General features: G+C 52.5%; 1 long non-coding RNA gene across 2 annotated transcripts; it reads right to left on the reverse strand.

Moving 5' to 3' along the window:
• Positions 1-6,015: 6,015 nt before the first annotated feature.
• Positions 6,016-14,872, reverse strand: LOC106149307. Of its 2 annotated transcripts, none has more exons than XR_001235387.1 (3): positions 14,429-14,872; positions 14,205-14,297; positions 6,016-8,083 (listed from the first exon to the last, which is right to left on the reverse strand). It is a non-coding gene; the product is annotated as an uncharacterized LOC106149307 (long non-coding RNA). The 2 variants fall into 2 exon arrangements; XR_001235386.1 differs by having other exon boundaries at positions 14,413-14,872.
• Between the last annotated feature and the right edge of the window lie 335 nt (positions 14,873-15,207).

The raw sequence follows: 15,207 nt of genomic DNA on the forward strand, positions 1-15,207 counted from the left end.
GCCATTTTTTGTAGCGTTTTCTCTCCAGCCTCCCATCACATTGGGACCCCACAACCAGTTAGTGTCCTCTCCCCAAGTGTCAGCACAGGCAGCAGAAATCTTGCTGCAGACCTCTCCAGAGCTCCACCACAGCCTGTACTTTCAGGGGAAGAATGGCTTCCAGGGGGCCTCCCCAGGTATTGTGCAAGGTCCTCCTGGTTTACAGCTTCCAAACGGCTCTCATGACCTCAGTCCACAGGACCTCTGACTCCTCAGGCTTAGTCTGCATTCTCATGTTCACTGAGTCCTTGTTCAGCAGCTGCTCCTCTGCTGACTCTGGACCTTTCTGGTTCTCAACGTCAGGAGCAAGAGTGACCCGCTGTGTGGCATGTATTCCCAGGGGTTTCTCCATGTTTGAATGATTCACACACGTCCATGGGAGGGCATGTGCAGCCTGTGCATGGTGGGCCAATCTCTGTGTCATGGTAGTTCTCAATCGAGCAGCGGCAGCCAGCCTGAGGGCCGGTGTGCGACAGCGTTCTATTTATTTATTTTTGTCTTTTGAGACAGGGTCTTGATAGGCAGTTCAGGCTGGCCTTGAGCTCACTTTGTAGCCCAGGCTGGTCTCAAACTCACAATGATCCTCCTGCCTCAGCCTCCCGAGTGCCGGAATTACAGGCGTGCGCCACTACACCTGGCATATCATGCTTTTAAAAGGTAAACTCAGGCTGGGTGTGGTGGTACACAGCTGTCATCCCAGCACCTGGGAAGCTGAGGCAGGAGATTCCCAAGTTCAAACCTACTCTGGGCACCTTACTGACTTAGCAAGACCCTGTCCAAAAAGAAAGAAGAAAGGTGGGGGAGAGAAAGAAAGAAAGAAAAAGGAGGAGGAGGGCTTGAGATGTACCTCAGTGCAAAAGCCCTGGTTTCAATCTTCAGTACCAGGAAAAAGTAAATAAACTCAGCTGGGTGTAGGTAGGGTGCATATCTGTAATCAGGAGTATCTCGAGTTTGAGGTCAGCTGGGCTACATAGCAAGAGCCTGGGTTTTTTTGGTTTTGTTTTGTTTTGTTTTGTTTTTTTCTGGTACCAGGAATCTAACTCACGACCTTGCACTTGCCAGGCAGGCGCTGTGCCACTGAGCTAAATCCCCAGTCCAAGAGCCTGTTTTTTTAAAAAAAAGGTAAACTCAGGACTCATACAAGTATAAAATGAACATGAGTCACAGAGTTTAGCGCATTAATGAATGGGGGAACTAATAAGCTGTTGCCGCCAATACAGAGGACACTTGAAGAGCACGGGGATGCTGGGCTACATTTACACAGAGGTGTACAACTGCTTTGTATCCGTGGGGCAATGATCAATGCTGTCTCTGCACATGCACTCATTTGCATTTGTGTGGATTAGAATCATCTGATTTACAACCAGTTTTCTACCTCCTACAGTGTTGTAAAGTAGCTTGATGTTGACGGAGACCTAGACAATTGGGAAGGATACACCGGCAACACACGTGGGGATCCTGTTTGGCCATTTCCAAAGCTGTCGTGATTGTTTCTGGCAGTACACACCCACGTGCACATACACAGAGCACACCACTGACAAAGGCTGTCATCCACATGGGTGCAATGTCATGCACACCTGTGTGTGTGTGTGTGTGTGTGCGTGCGAATCTCTCCCACCTTCTCCAAGCCCAGGCTCCTATCCCCTCCTTACCCACTACCATCCTACCCACCTCCAAGCTCCCACTGAATGCCCTGCTCTGAGCTAGGACCCTGCCCACTCTCAGGCCTCATTTCCTCCTGCCCTCCATGCACCTTGTGGGTGCGAGCTGACAGGGGAATGCATTCCGCAGCCAGCACTGGGATCCTAAACCTGTAAGTCACAGACCTAAGACCACGGCCAGCTCCCAGCAGATCTCTGAGCCTCCATCTCCCTGTCTAGAAAGTGGGGGTCATGAAGGCTGGGGTTATAGCTCAGCGGCACAAGCGCCTGCCCAGCAAGTGCAAGGACCTGAGTTCGATTCCTGGTACCAAAAAATAAAGAAAAGTGGGCTCATAACAGAGCCAACCTCATGGAGGCTTGGTTCTTAAGATTAAATTAGTGCAGGGGCTGTGGACATAGCTCGTTGGGATAGTGCTTGCCTAGCATATGCAAAGGCCAGGGTCCACTTCCTAGTAGCTCAATAAATAAATTAGCAGAGGCTGTGAAAGTGCTTGGCAGAAGGGCTGACACACAGTAAGTCTTCAGAAGAGGTCAGCTATTGGTGGCTGGAAGGAAAATAAGGCTCCACATTCCTCTTTCCTGGGCAGAGGGGGCTTTCTTAGCCCTGTCACTGGAGGGAGAGGTGCCTATGAGCAGCAGGGGCCACAAGCATCTCACCCAGCTGCTGGCGAGAGGGGCCAGACCCAGTGCCCGGATTATGTGTGGAGACTGCTACGAATCCCTGCCTCGGGAAGGCGCTGGGCCCAGTGGCCACAGCTGGGCCACACTGGGTCCCCAAGGCTGCGGTAAAGGAGGGGCAGCTGTGGAAGAAGAGGCCCACAGCTGGCCTGACACTGAAGGACCCTGTGGGGCAGACAGGAGGGCTGGGGACTGTCAGAGGTAACGCCCGAGCTCCATCTGTAGGAACAGCCTTGGGCTGTGTGAGGTACGGGGTGGGGCAAGGGCAGAGATGGAGACAGCAAAAACACAGGCCTTGAGGTCCATGCTGGGACCTCCCAGCTGATGGCCTTGGACATGGCGTGTCCTTGACCAGCCTTTCTCACATCCTGTCACCAGATAATCCCTAAATAGCCCATGGGCTTTGACATGAAGCCAGGCGGTGTGGCCATGGGCAAATGACTGCCTCTGTAGGTCTCCGTTTCCGCATCTGTCAGAGCAGCCTGCCTTGTAGGACTGCTTGTGACTTACAGGGTTAGGATCCCAGTGCCTGACTGGGCTAGGGCTCCCCAGATTGCTGGTGAAACACCATTTCTGGTATCTGCAGGCCGTTTCTGGGAGAGATTAGCATTTCAGTCAGGGGACTGAGTGAAGATGTCCCTTGATGTGGTGGGCATCGTCCAGTCCACTGAGGGCCCCATCTGGAGTGCAAACCTGCTCTTCTGGAGCAGGGCCATCCCTCTTCCCCTGCCCTGGACATCAGGGCTCTAGACTCTTGGGCTCCGGGTTCTGGGACTTTCAGCGGCAGCCCGCACTCCTCCCTGGTTCACAGGCCTCTGGGCTCTGATGAATCACACACCAGCTCACCTCAGTCTCCAGGGTGCAGACAGCAGGCCACAGGACTTCTCGGCCTCTGTGCAAGTGTGATCCAGTTCCCACATGAAATCCACCTGCTTCTGTTTCTCTGGAGGTCCCCAGCGGACACAGGGCTGATGTGCAAAACAGGCAGCTGGCATGGATGGAGCACTTGGAAATGCCAGTCCTTGACAGGGCAGCATGGGGCAGCGTCAAGGCTTGGTTTGGGTCAGGCAGACTTCCTGGAGTTTGGTTACTGGCTCTGCTTCCATGTCCTGGCCGTGTGACCTTGGACAAGTCACTTCTCTTGGAGCCTCGGTGTCCTGGCTTCTGGGGGAAATAAGAAGCTTCCCTTGCAATCCGCACACAATCTGTGCTGATGCGCACCGGCATTATTGTAGGAGCGAGGGCCGAATGGCGGGGGGCGAATGGCGTTCTGCAATGGGCCCCCGGAGGTCCATGTCCTCATGCCTGGAACCTGAAGTTGTTATTTTCCATGGCCAAAATGACTGCAGATGTGATTAGGATCTTGACATAAGAGATTACGCTTATCCTGTGTTATTCAGGTGGATTCAGTTTAGTCACAGAGGTGCGCAAGAGGGAGGCAGTGCGAGGTTTGAGGACACAGAAGCTGACGCGACAGCAGAAGAGACTCCTGAGCCAGGGAAGGAGCCCGAGAGCCAGGAAAGGTCCGGAAAGACCCAGGAAGGCCCAGCCTCTGGGAGCTGGAGGACTCCTGGAGTGGGTTCTCCTCAGTGCCCCCAGAGGAGCCTGCCCTCCTGACGCCATGCATTAAGCTCCATAAGAATCACCTTGGACTTCTGGAGACCACACAAGAATAAATGAGTGCCGGGGCTGGGGATTTAGCTCAGCGGCACAGTGCCTGCCTGGCAAGCGTGAGGTTGTGAGTTCGATTCTCGGTACGGGGAAAAAAAAAGAGAATAAATGAGTGCTTTTTTTTTTTTTTAAAGAAAAGAACACAAACAAATTTACAAATACAAAGACATAAAACAACACAAAAACAATAAAAATGATACAGCATTTCAAACAAGGGGGTAGGAAATTAACAATGGTTGTTGTGTTACATATTGTTATCTTAAAATTGGTTACTCAGATAACCAGCTATAGGCATAAAGATTGATCAAACAATTACACATTAACTAATCCTTTCAATAAACCGATAGAAATTAGTAGTACAATTACCTTAGCGATCTTGTGTACATATATACACATAATTTTTCCCTTCCTTCTTTCTTTTCTCTTTCGCTCATCCCAGTCATTTTTTTCCTTTTGAGCAGTTTCTTTCCCTTTCACAATATCTATTGCACCTTTCAGATTTTGTTTACTCTTTCAGATTCTTACACTAGGGAGACAATACGATGTTTACACATGCGAGCCTGATTTTTTTCACTTATGAGTATGGTCTCTAGTTGCATCCATTTACCTATAAAAGCCTCGAGTTTATCTTTCTTTATAGCTGAGTAATATTCCATTATATAAAAATACCACATCTTTTTTATCCATTCCTCAGTTGATGGGCATTTGAGTTGTTTCCATGATTTAGCTATGACAAATTGTGCTGTGATAAACATGGGTGCACATAAGTTGCTGTGGTATGATGTTTTCAGTTCTTCTGGAAAAATACCCAAAGGGGAAATAGGATTGAAAGGGACCTCTAAGCCTAGTTTACTGAGGAATCTCCACACTGATTTCCACCATGGTTGCACCAGTCTACACTCCCACCAACAGTGGAGAAGGGGTCCTTTTTCCCCACAGCCCCACCAGCATTTGTTACTGGTTGATTTCTTGACGATAATGAGTGCTGTTTTACGCAGTGAAGGCTAGGGTGTAACTTGGCGAGAGGGTACTTGCCTTGCACGCACAAGGTCCAGAGTTCTGCCAAAAGAGTTCTGCTGCAGTACCAGACCCCTGGTACTGCCAAAAGCAACAGCAAAAGAAAAGCCACCGAGTTTCCCATCGCTTGTTACAGCTGCCACAGGAAATTAATACAGCAGGAGCAGTTCACAGGAGTGGAAATTCTGATTCCATTTCCTTTCTGACCCCGGAAGGAAATGAGTTTAGCAAGTGTCAGGAAAGTGTGGGTAGGTGAGGGAGAGCGCGGCCAGGAGCTAGGTGTGCGTGTGCGTGTGAGTGTGTGTGTGTATGTGAGTGAGTGTGACCGTTTATGTGCATGAGTGTGTAAATGCTCTGGAGATACACAGAGACCCTGCAACTTGCAGATCTATCCCGGGCCTGTCATCTTGTGTGGCCTCAGCAGATCTCTGTCCCCCTCTGAGCCTTCATTTCTTCTGGTGATGATCATGGAGTTCGGACCAAGGTCCCCAAAGGCCTGGTCACCTCATTGTCGTTGGTAGCACTGAGTGGCAGGCCAGCTTGAGTGCTTCTCTGTCACTTGTCCTTCTGATGCCAGGGGGGAGCAGGGAGTCTTGCCTGGCACGGAGATGGGCACCTTCCTGTGTGACTGAGTATTGTAAAGAACCCTGGAGTCGGCAGCCAAGTCCCCCTCCCACCCCTTCTGGAAGAGGAAGGCTGATTTTCCTGGGAGGATCTACCTCCATCTGCATAGCAAAGTGATCAAGGGAGCTCCAGGGTTGGACGGGACCTCCCCAAAACTCAAGACCACCCAGAAGCTCAGACCGAGACCTTCTATGGAAAATCAGCAATCAAGTTAGGATGAAGGCGGGGCTGGGGATTTAGCTCAGCGGCAAAGCGCCTGCCTGGCAAGCGCAAGGTCATGAGTTCGGTTCCTGGTAAAAAAAAAAAAAAAAAAAAAAAAAAAAGTTAGGATGAAGGCAACTTAAATGTAGGATTAAGCCCCTACTCCACTGACAGGGGTCCTGATAAGAACAGAAAACAGACCCACAGAGGAAAGGCAACATTTGACAACACACACAGGGAGAAGACCGTGATGCTGCAGGCAAAGGCTGCAGTGATGCGGCCACCAGCCCGCGAGTGCAAGGTTGGCGGGCAGCCAGCAGAAGCCAGGAGCAGGAAGGGAAGGATTCTCCCCCGAGCCCTCAGGGAGGGCAGGGCCTGCCATACCCTGGCTCAGAGCTTCCGGTCTCCAGAACGGGGAGAGAAGGATTTCTCTTGTGGGCATGAGAGCCGACAAGGAGAGCCTGGGAGAGGCAGAGGATGGGGGCAGCCTGCGGAGTTTCTTGCGGGGTTAGAGAGACAGGCGCAGGGCCAGCGGGGAGGGGCAGGGCCAAGCCGGAGAAGGGGTTTGGATAATGCTGCCAGGACTCTACTTACTTGCTTTTTTGTTTTTGTTTTGCATTCCAGGACTCTATATGGGGCCCCCATGAATGACTTTTGGAGAGCAGAGAACGTGAGAAGATAGGAGCTGCACCTCTATGCAGGGCAGAGGAAAGGCAGAGAGACTAGGGGCAGACACCGTGGGGCTTTCTGCTCTGCCCTGGGAATTTCGGGAGCGTGTTTTCTTTGTGGTGATTTACTGAGCCAGGCCATTCAAAAGTGCACCTTACCAGCCTGGGCTACAAAGTGAGCTCAAGGCCAGCCTGAACTGCAATGCGAGACCCTGTCTCAAAAAGACAAAAAGAAAAAAAAATGCACCGTTATTTTACCCAAGGATTTTACGCCCCTCCCCCACCAATTCAGGTCTAGCTTTAAAAAATTTTTTGGCATTTCACATTTTACAAAGGACAAAGCGTTGGGGTAGATTTTGAAAGTTTCCATAAGACTGCTGCAGCTCTCTTAGTGGCAGGAGTTGCGTTTGGAATTGAGGTTGGCAATGGGGCTGAAGGCCCGGTTCTGCCCCATCCTAGAGGGCTGGAGAGTAGAGCCCTGAACCTGACCTCCCTCTTGGTGGCTTTTCTCTAAGCCGCCCTTGGCAAGATGGCCTGCAGGGGGAGGCAGAGAGCAAAGGCCGCACCGCAGAGCGTGCCAAGAGGCACCCTGCCAGCAGGGGGCGCCACTGCTGCAGGGGGAGGGCAAGGGGCGGTGACCAGCTGAGACCCCACCATCGGGACGCTGGACACAGGAGCCTGAGCCTCCTGGAGGAGACAGCCCTTACCCCCACTTTACAGAGGAAGACTACCCAGCCCAGAGAGCCAGAAAGGCTTCTCCCAGGGAGATCTAGCACCTCTGTGGAGCCTGGGAACCCGAGTTCCCCTGGTCTGAGGAGCAGGGAGATCGGGGAGGTCAGAAGCCGCCATCCAGGACCCCAGATTCCCCCTCAGGAGCTGGTCAGGTGCCGAGGGTAACACGGGCTTCCTCCTGCGTGGGCGCCCGCCGAGCCACTGGAGAAAGCCGAGGGGAGCGGGTGGCATCCAGGGGCGCCCTTCAGATCGAGTATTCTGCAGCCTCTCCGGACCTCTTAGTTTTTCTCTCCGGAGATTCCGGAGCAGCCAGGGGACTCTCGGAAATCTGTGTCTCCAGGGTCGATGGCGGCCCATGGAGCAAGAGGAGGTCCAGGCTGGTGGCATTTCCTCCCTGCCTGTGTGGGGGCTTGCTTCAGGCTGTACAGCATGCGGCTGGCGGGGCGGGGCGGGGCGCGAGGGGGAGCAGGTGGTTCAAGCCCGACAGCTGCAGGCGCACCGTGTGACCTGGCGCTTGTCCCTTCACCGCAGAGAGCCTCCTCTGCGCCGTGAGAAGGCGAAACCCGTGACAAAGCAGCTTCTCTTGTGCAATGCAAACGCCACCCAGGCTTGGAACTCTGGCGGGTCCCACTTGCCCAGTGGAGTCTGCAACCAGGACAGTGAGAACTTAGAGCTTCAGTGATTCTTTAAAAATTGGGTGAATCTCTGGAGCAGATTTCCAAGCAATTCACCTGCTCAGCCAGACGATCAAGGTCAGTGCCGCAGCAGTGAGTCACAGGCAGATCATGTGCACTGGAGGAGAGCGGGCAGGAGGACGCTGTGCTCTGAGGGCTTCCTCAGAACGCATTAGCCCAGTCCTAGCTCGGGGGACACACAGCAAATCCACACGGAGGGACACGCTGTAACCCCTCCCCCAGGACCCGTCCTCTGAACCGTCAAGGTGACCAGCCTGGGCTAAAAGTGAGCTCAAGGCCAGCCTGAACTGCATAGCGAGACCCTGTCTCAGAAAGACAAAAAAAAAAACCCGAACAAAAAAGAACAGATTTACGGAACCAGAGTCTTAGGAAATGCAGGAGGCCTCCTAAATGCGACCCAGAGGCCCCAGGGAAATTATCTATTTCAACGCTCAGATCCAACAGGACATGGAGAGCTGTGTGGAAATGTGATTCGACCCCAGGTGTGAGCTGTTAGGAGCAGAAAAGGAGACCCAGGAGCTGTGTGCCCAGGTTCCTCCTGGCCCTCTGGGTCACACGCACTCCTTCTGGTGGGCTCAGGGCCTCTGGAGCCAGGGTCTTAAGATCTGCTGTCAGACAGGTGGCTGCCGCGTTCCTCCAGGGCCGGCTCCCACACAGGAGGCGGGCAAGGCTGGAGGGACAGTTGCAGGTACCGTGTCTTTGGGGAGAGGGGCCAGGTTTCTGTGACATGGCCCAGGGAAGAGGAATCCTAGTTTCTCTGGCTGCCTTGGGGGGAAGGAAGTAGGAGGAGGTCAGGGAGCCAGTGTTTCTGCTGCCCTTCCCGTGTCCCCCAGTTCAGAGTCCACGCGTGCCACACGCCGCACTTTGGGGTGTCCTTTTGTATGCCCCGGCAGTACCAGTGTCGCTCATTATTGAAAACAACTGCATGACACTGGTGGGAGATGGTGCTAAGAGGAGAAACGATAACAATATATGGGAGCCCTCTACTGTTTTCCCGATCTTTCTGAAAATCTAAAACTCTTATAAAAGTCAAAGTTCATTTTAAAGAGGGGAAGTTGCACACGAGATGGCTAGCTTTTCATTTTAATCACCAAGCCACCATTTCCTGTCCCACTCTTTCATGCACGGGTTGGGAACATGGGGCAGGCCTCCCCCGGGAATAAAGGCTGAGCCTGAACTGGAATAAACCCAAGGTCATGAACAACCCTGACTTTATCGTTCTCTCGCCAGAGTACTGGGGTTGGCCTCTGGGGCCCACTGACCCTGGAGAATGTGGGCAGAGTGAGAAACGATTAGAGGGCCAAGCTGAGCCCACAGGGCCCTTGACAAAGGCTGGCCCCATCCGGGAAACTCGATGTTCAGTGTCAGGTACTGCGGGAGGGAGCGAGAGCTGGCGGGATGGCAGGTAGGAGGCTTTGGGACAAGAGGGTGACCACCTGTCCTGGGGGAAGGGAGTTTCCTGGGTGTGTTTTTCTCTTTCCTCCTCCTCCTCCCTCTCCTCCCTGCTTCTCCTCCATTCCTTTTCCTTTTCCTTTTCCTTCTTCTCCTCCTCCTCCTCCCCCATCTTCTTTGGGGACTGAACCCAGAGTCTTCACACTAAGCTAAAAATTTAAAAAGGGTTTTCTCAGCCCTTTTTAAAATTTTTTATTCTGAGACAAGAGTCTTGCTAAATCACTAAATGGCTCCCAGGCTGGGCTCAAACTTGTGATCCTCCTGCCTCAGCCTCCCCGAGCGCTGGGATTAGTTATCTCGAGCAGCTATGACTTTTCAGTTTTATTTTGTTTTGTTTTGTTTTGTTTGTCTTTTTGAGACAGGGTCTCGCTATGCAGTTCTGGCTGGCCTTGAGCTCACTTTGTAGCCCAGGCTGGTCTCAAACTTGCAACAATCCTCCTGCCTCAGCCTCTAGAGTGCTAGGATTACAGGCATGTGCCACCACGCCTCTCTGACTTCTCAGTTTTAAACTTAGGCAGCCCTGCTAAGGGCAAGCAGGACGGCCGATCACCCTCACCAACCAGGTGGGTCCTGGGGAGCTGAGGACCGTGGGGAGCACAGGCCTGCCTGAAGGGGATATTGTCCTTGGCTACTGTCTCCAAGCTCCTGGTAAGGGAAAAGGTCAGCCCTCGGTGGCCAGACCTGGCAGTTGTTGTTCTGCAGAACCGGGAAGTCTGGTTTTTTGTAAACAGGAAAGCTCCCAAGTTTCCTATGCAGGCAGCTATTTCACAAACTATATAAAACACTTCTCAAGCCAAACCAGACATGGTGATTTCCACATCAGCTCCCAGGCTGCAAGTTTGAGACCTCTAGGAATAGATCTGGTCTGAATCTGCTGTGGAATCCCTGGACTCCGAGGAGCCTCAGTCTCCCTGACTGTAAATGGGAACATTTTCTACCCAGCAGGCTATGTGATTTCCCAACATGTCAAGCATCCAAGCCTGCACCCAGATGTTCCCAGCCAGCAGGAGTGAGAAGGAAAACACGCAAGCAGAAAGAACAGAAACGTCCATCAGTGGATGAGGACAAAAGAAACCACAGCTGTGTGAACAGGAGTATTACGTGGCAGTGATAAAGATGGAACACCAGCCAGTGCTGCAGCAGGGAAGATCCTTGAAGACTCCGCTCTGAGTGACAGAAGGCAGCCACCAGGACCACCTATCACATGAGGCCATGGGAACAGGCAAGGCCACAGAGACAAAGGGGCCGTGTGGTTGCCAGGAGCTGCAAGATTGGGGAAGGGGGGATTTCCAGAGGTGATGACGATGTGCTGAAATTGATTCTGGGGATGACTCTACAGATCTATAAATATGCTAAGAGCCACTTAAGTGAGTGAATTCTGTGGTACAGGACTTATATCTTAGAAACGCTGTTCAATAAAGAAAAACAATGCTGGGTGTGCTGGCACACACCTATAATCTCAGCTACTCAGGAGGCTGAGGCAGGAGAATCACAAGTTCAAGGTCATTCTGGGCAATTTAATGAGACCCTGTCTCAAGACCAAATAGGAGCCGGCATCATGGTGCACATCTATAATCCTCGCACTCTGGGCAACTGAGGCAGGAGGATAGTGAGTTCAAGCCCAGCCTGGAACATAAGGAGGTCTTGTCTCACTGGGCATGGTGGCACACGCCTGTAATCCCAGCAATCGGGAGGCTGAGGCAGGAGGATCCTTTTGAGTGCTAGACCAACCTGGGCTACAAAGTGAGTTCAAGGCCAGCCTGAACTGCATAGGGAGACCCTGTCTCAAAAAAAAAGATTAAAAAACAAAAAACATAATGAGGTCCTGTCTCAAAGAAAAGAAGAAAAAGAAAAGAAAGGGAGGAAGGAAGGAAGGAAAGGAAACAAAAAGAAAGGGAAGGGGAGGGGAGGAGGGGAGGGGATGGGGGAAGGGAGAGGAGAGGAAAGCAGTGAGCCCAGCCTCCCCGCTCTGCTCCAGCTCACTCCTGTGCAGCCGTCAGGGAGGGGCTCTACCTCTCTGGGCCTCAGTCTCTCCAGCTGTGGGACCCAAGCCAGTGTCCACCCCGATGCCTACAACTGTGCTATGACAGCTGGTCACATATGTGCCCAGGCTCCTCGCTCACTGAGGCATGCAATGACACAGGCCGAAGATGGCCCATTAGCCTGGGCGCCTTCCATGCTGCCGGCGCCCGACAGTTTGTAGGACGGGAAGGAGCCGGGCAGATCCCTGCGGAAACGCAAGGTTGCCTGCAGTTGACCACAGACCTGAGGACATGATGTCATCCTTGCATCCGCCAGCGCTGTCTCCTGTTTACAGGAGCCCCTTCCGTTCTGTTCTTCCCCAGCCAACAGAGGGGCCGCGGGGGCCCAGGGCTCCTGGCTTTGATGTCCGTGTGCCTGCTGTGTGCCCTACAGTGAGTCACTGCACCCCTCTGAGCTGCCAGTTCTGCACATCCAAAGGGAAGGCGGTGGCACCTGCCTCGGGGTGGAGACGAGAATTCACAGCGATAACTGCAAAGGGCTTGGTCTGGCACCAGTGAGAAGAGGAGGGGCCCACTTAGCAGACGCTCGTGACTCCTCGGCCTCTCTGGCGCTCCGGTTTCCCACCTGTAACCTGGCCGGGTCTCATGAGACTGTGGATTCTCAGCCCAGGGCTGTTGTGTGCCCAAGGACGTTTGGCAATGTCTGCAGACAGTCTGTTTGTCTGGCATCTGGATTTTGGAAGGAGTGGAGGCCAGGGACGCTGCTAACCATCTCACAGTTATCCAGCCCTGGATGTCAATTAGGCTGCCGGGAAGCTCCAGACAAGCCCGTCGCTGGGCCCCACTGGCTCTCCAGGGTGTTCAGGCCTGATCTGCATCGCCCAGGGAGATAGCTTCCAGAAAGTTATGTCTGATGAGTCTTCCTTTCCAAAAAGTAAGACCTCTGTAAAACTCCTCACAGCACTTTCTCCCTCCCTGTAGGGTGGGGATACTAATGATACCCACCTTCTGGAGGTGCCTTCATGATGGGGAAATCGGCAGCAATAACAGTAACTGCTGCTCCACGATCCTAGTACTGCCAGGTGCCGTGCTAGGTGTTCTGTGCCTACGGCTCATCGGACTGAGTCAGGTTCTGTTATCATCGCTACTTTATAGAGGAGGAAATAGATGAGGTGAGCAGTTCACGCTGTATAGTACTAGGTACTTCCTCCAGACTAGGGTGGCTTCGCAGCTCACAGTAACTGCCCACAAGCAGGTCCCTTCTTTGGGATATGTTCTTCCCATGCTACTCCTTTAGGACACAGTGATTGGCTCAGAAGTGCACAGGAGTGATCCAAGATGGGCCAATCAGCAGCCTTCCCTGGGACTTTTGACAATTGGAGTTGACATGAGGGCAGAGGTTTGTAGCTGAGTAGAGCTGCTGACCAGGCTACCTGTGTTAGAGGCTTGGTCCCAGCTTGGCACTGTGGGAGGTGGAGGAAGGTCCTTGAGCCACTGGGGATGTAACCTCCTGGGGACTGTGGGACTGACTTCCTGCCCACCAGGTGAGTTTTGCTCTGCCGTGATGTACTGTGCTACCATAGGTCTGCAGCAACAGAGCAAATCGATCACACGCTGAACCCTCTACAACTCTGCAAGTTGGTTAACATACACACATACAGAGACACACACATAAACATAGACACACCAGAGCCTAGTTTTTCTCAGCCCAGCACTGCCCCCTGGAGGCCATGGGGGTAAATTAATTAATTAGTTAATTAATTACTTTTTGAGACAGGGTCTGGCTATGTAGCGCACCATTACCCCAGGCTGGCCTGCAACTTGCATCGATCTTCCTGTCTGAGCAGTCCAAGTGCCAGGATTATATAAGTGTGTCACCACCACACCCAGCCACTGGGGTGATTGTATAAAAATATCCTGAAAATGGCCTTGTTCAGCTAGAGCCTTGGAATCTTTTTTCCTTTCTTTCCTTTTTCTTTTATTTTAACTAACTTGATCAAGACATAATTTGCATGCAGTATAATTCACCCATTTAAAGTATACACAGGGCTGGGGATATAGCTCAGTGGCACAAGTGCCTGCCTGGCAAGTGCAAGGTCCTGAGTTCAAGTCCTGATACCAAAAAAAATAAATAAATAAAGCCAGCCTAGGCTACATAGTGAAACCCTATGTCAAAACAAACAAAAAGATATATATGTGTACTAGTTCCTCACAACCAATGTCATTATTTTTGTTTTGCAAACATATACTGATAAAATCAAACCGCAACAACAGAAGTTGTTGAACATTTTGTGCCAGAGACTGTGGTAAGCTCAGATCTGCTTCTGTCTATGCATCTATGAACACATAAGTCTGTGCACTCATAAAATCTCACTTCAGCTCCATGGCGACTGTGTGAGATGGGCCATTTTACAGACAGAGAGACTAAGGCACAGAGCAGTCAAGTGACCTCAGGTCACTCAGCTGTGTTAAGGGGAGGTGCTGGGGACAAAGGGGCTGAGGCCAGAGATGTAACAGAAGGGGACAGGCTGTCAGGCTTGGGGTGGCTTGGGGAGTATTGGGGTGCCTGGTGGGAGGTGATGCCCTCTGGGTGCAGGGAACGTGGGGAGTAGAGGAGGGAAGGAAGGGGAGGACGCTCGTGGGGTGGCACAGCGTGGCTTCCTCCCCCTCCCCCAGCTTTCTGGCTTTTCCTCAGAGGGGCAGCAGAGTGGCCCTCCAGAGCTCAGGCCCTGTGCTGTGCCACTTTGGCCCCGTCACTTGGCCTCCCTGTGCTTGTTTACTTACGGGTCACATGGCGAAGTGTGATGATGTGGCTCCTTCCTCTAAGGTATGTGGGGGTGAGTGAGATGACGTTTGTCCTCTGCCAGCACCGGAAACCTATTCAAGATATGTTCACAAGGAAGCGAAAGGCTCAGGCCTGGGGGCAGCTGCAGGGCCCTGCTCCAGGAAATGGCTCCCAACAGCAATGACCACGGGCTCAGCCCAGCCCCACCTCAGAGCCCCACCACCTCGGCTGTCTTTGGGGTGAATGCCCGGCGCTTGAGTGACTCAGCTCTGTGCCAGAGGAGGGAGCAGGAGGAGGGAGGCTGCCCTTGGTCCCGACCTTCCAGCCTACTTCCTCTGAAACGGGAGGCGGGGGCACGCGCTGTGGTTCGGGACCAGCCTTGCGGGTTCCTGTCTGCGCAGCCCTTGCAAACGGAAACCACACAGACCTCCCGGGCCAGGAGGGGGCGCAGCTCAGCAAACGCAGAGGATTCCTGGGGGTGCCCTGGCAGCTTGGCAAAACCCCAGACGCCTCTACTTTCTCAGATGTACCTGAATTTTGTAATTTTATTTCTGTTATTTATGGCTAGGCATTTCCTCTAAAAATATTTGTCATTTATCACATAACGATTTTACTTTAACCCTAAATACCTATTACTATTTTTAAGGTCCTCAGGACCGTACCCAGGGCCTTCACGTACAGCCACATCCCCAGCCCTTTTTATTTTGTGAGACAGGGTTCCACTAAGTTGCTAAGTTGCCCGAGCTGGGCTCGAGCTCGTGATCCTCCCGCCTCAACCTTCCAGAATGTGTGCACAATATTCCTAAATATCTTAAGCGCCATTTTGGAGGCGTCTCCCGAGATACCGCCCACCGGGAGGCAGAAAACATGGCAGCTCAGGGCAACAGTTGTGCAGTGTCTCTCACAGCCAGGTCTGGCTGACCACTGAAAGAACTAAAGGAGTCCTCGAAGCACGGGACAGAATGCACTGCAGAATCTGTGTGGCGGGCCCTGTCCCCTCAG

Source organism: Chinchilla lanigera, unplaced genomic scaffold (assembly GCF_000276665.1).
Source record: "Chinchilla lanigera isolate Chin_1 unplaced genomic scaffold, ChiLan1.0 scaffold00041, whole genome shotgun sequence".
In the NCBI taxonomy this organism is placed as follows: Eukaryota; Metazoa; Chordata; class Mammalia; order Rodentia; family Chinchillidae; genus Chinchilla; species Chinchilla lanigera.